The sequence below is a fragment of the Podarcis liolepis genome (assembly GCF_965112155.1).
Source record: "Podarcis liolepis genome assembly, chromosome: 1".
Classification (NCBI taxonomy): Eukaryota; Metazoa; Chordata; class Lepidosauria; order Squamata; family Lacertidae; genus Podarcis; species Podarcis liolepis.
The window spans coordinates 45,084,204-45,087,027 of NC_139554.1; the positions used below are offsets into that span (position 1 = coordinate 45,084,204).

The following is a 2,824-nucleotide window of genomic DNA, read 5'->3' on the forward strand; positions in this document are numbered from 1 at the left end:
ATCTCCTTACAAAAAAAGCAAAAAAAAAAGCAAGGAAACCCTTTGGCTTCCTAAAAAAAGCTCAAGCTCCACAACTTTGGCTTCCTAAAAAAAGCTCCACAACTTTCAGTAGATTACTGCCAGTCTTTTTACGACAATGGGTAGATCATTGCCAGTTTTTTAATACTGTGAGATCGCAAACTATTGGGAGTTGGACTTCCCAGACTCTATTCCAGGGGTCAGCAAATGTTTTCAGCTGGGGGCCGGTCCACTGTCCCTCAGACCTTGTGGGGGGCCGGACTATATTTGGGGGGGGGATGAACGAATTCCTATGCCCTACAAATAACCCAGAGATGCATTTTAAATAAAAGGACACATTCTACTCATGTAAAAACACGCTGATTCCTGGACTGTCCACAGGCCAGACTGAGAAGGCGATTGGACTGGATTCAGACCCCGGGCCTTAGTTTGCCTAGGTAAAGGTAAAGGTACCCCTGCCCATACGGGCCAGTCGTGTCCGACTCTAGGGTTGTGCGCCCATCTCACTTAAGAGGCCAGGGGCCAGCGCTGTCCGCAGACACTTCCGGGTCACGTGGCCAGCGTGACGAAGCTGCTCTGGCGAGCCAGGACCAGCGCAGCACACGGAAACACCGTTTACCTTCCCGCGATAAAGTGGTACCTATTTATCAAACTTGCACTTAAGGGTGCTTTCGAACTGCTAAGGGTGCTTTCAAACTGCTAGGTGGGCAGGAGCTGGGACCGAAAGACGGGAGCTCACCCCGCCGCGGGGATTCGAACCACCGACCATGCGATCGGCAAGCCCTAGGCACTGAGGTTACCCACAGCGCCACCCGCGTCCCTACCCATGCTCTATTCCAACCAGTACACCAGCTAGTGGAGAAAACCAGCCATAAAACCACAAAACCAAATCATACACCACATAAGGACTCCTGTGCTACATACAGAATTGCAACCTGCCCCTCCTAACTTCACTCGACAGTGTCAACCCAGAAGCTATCACCCAGCAAAATGGTCCAGACAGGCCTATCCACCACCACTACCTTCTCCAGGAACTTGCTGCAGCAGCTCCAAATGAGAATTATTCCACACCACAGGAAACACCTGTGTCCACATCCTACCTGCAACTGCATGCTGGAAATAAATAGCAGATTTGCTTCTCAAATAAGTAAGTTTGGCTGTGCCACAGATAAAAGATAAACTCTTCTCTTTCAAGGAAAATGTCCCATCAAATGCTTTCATGGCCTCAGTGGTGAACAGTGCCTTCCATCAGCTTCAGTTGGTGACCCAGCTATACTCTTATGTAGACAGAGATAACCTAACTTCTGTTGTCTATGCTCTGGTAACTTTTGCAATATTTTATACAAGGGGCTACTTTTGAAGACAGTTCAGACACTGTAGATGCAGAATTCAGTGGCTAGGTCGCTCACCAGGGAAAGATGGTCTGCGCACAGAACACCAATTCTGGCCTGACTGCACTGGCTACCAGATAACTTCCGGGCCCAATTCAAAGTGCTGGATTTGACCTAAGAAGCTTTATGCAGCTCAGGACCCGAATGCCTCAGGGTCTGCCTTTCTCCAAATGAACCAACCCAGACGTTAAGACTTGATATCACAGTAACTCTTAAGTTTGGGTCATAATTGACAATTACCAGTTTCAGACTTGAAAACAAACTACATATATACATATTAAATTGTACTAATTGTACTACATATATACATATTAAATTGTACTAATTGTACTAAGGGCTATTCTCATTTGTTCTTTGTGGACTGCATTCATATCTGTTACATCGGACAACTCTTGAAAGACTTACAAGTTACACAAACACTTTTTAGAATGATCCAAGAAAATGTGTCAAACAACATTATGGAAGTATTGAAAAAAACCTCTGAAGTATTCCCGAAACTGCCCCAAAGTTTCCACACCACAGCTTAAGAAGCACTAGCAGATGCCGCCGCATCCATTTGTAGCAGCATATTAAATGATATGCAAAACGTATACATTAATGTATGCTCCTAATTACAATGCTGTCTGCATGGTGTGTACAAGTTGTGAAAGCTATAATGCAAGAAAATTGATGTCTCCGATATCACCCCCCCCCCACAAGGTTTCTAGGTTAGGCTTTTACTGCCACAAGTGGGGCTTTGTGTTAGTCCTCCAATGTGTGCTTCAAAAGTACAAAATCTCGCGCAAAGGCTGCTTTGCACGCTGCCCTCCAGCCTTACGTGCTCGGAAGCCCTAACAACTTCATTTAAGATGGTTCCCCCGAACTGCCCCATCCCACAAACAACCGTAGCTGTAGGTCTCGCATACTCGTGACCTACAGCCACCCCATCTACATTGCCGCCGTGCCTGCGCTTAATCTCAGCCTCTCCTCCTCCCCACGCACTGGAGAGCCAGGCACCGCCCGTCCACCTCTCAGTACTCACAGGTCGTACCCTCCTCACCCCGCTGCGTAGCCCAGGCCCATCGCCCAGCAAGATGGGCTGGCCACGGCCCCCTCCCTCCTCCGCCGCCTTCCCCGCTGCTGCCGCCTCCTCCTCCTCCTCCTCCTCCGGACACTTGCCGACCCGAAAGAGACCCGCGCCACAACGCAGGAAGGGCCCCCATCGATTCAGCCAATCGGAAAGCCCAAACCGTACGCGCCTTAGCATTCTGGGAAGAGTAGTTTTCTCGCCTCACAGAACCCGACTCGGCGGCGCTCTTTCCGACGGGAAACAACTCTTGCGAGAGAAAATTGTGGCCACGGCCATAGGGCGCGGGGCATTTCGGGAGTTGTAGTTTTGCTTCCGGAGGCGGCAGAACTTGGGCACTTTCTGTTGA

The 2,824-nt window shown here is 49.2% G+C and overlaps 1 protein-coding gene across 5 annotated transcripts in view; it reads right to left on the bottom strand.

The window, feature by feature from the left end:
* ZNF106 (zinc finger protein 106) overlaps nucleotides 1-2,617 on the bottom strand; it is a 44,311-nt gene extending 41,694 nt beyond the window's left edge. For 2 of the 5 annotated variants that reach the window (XR_014526796.1, XM_083505667.1), the window contains exon 1: nucleotides 2,431-2,617. The gene's annotated coding sequence lies outside the window, so the exon portion shown is untranslated. Of the gene's footprint in view, nucleotides 1-47; nucleotides 447-2,430 lie in introns of those variants that run through there. The other 3 variants (XM_083505669.1, XM_083505668.1, XM_083505670.1) reach the window with 3 other exon arrangements.
* Nucleotides 2,618-2,824: the final 207 nt, after the last annotated feature.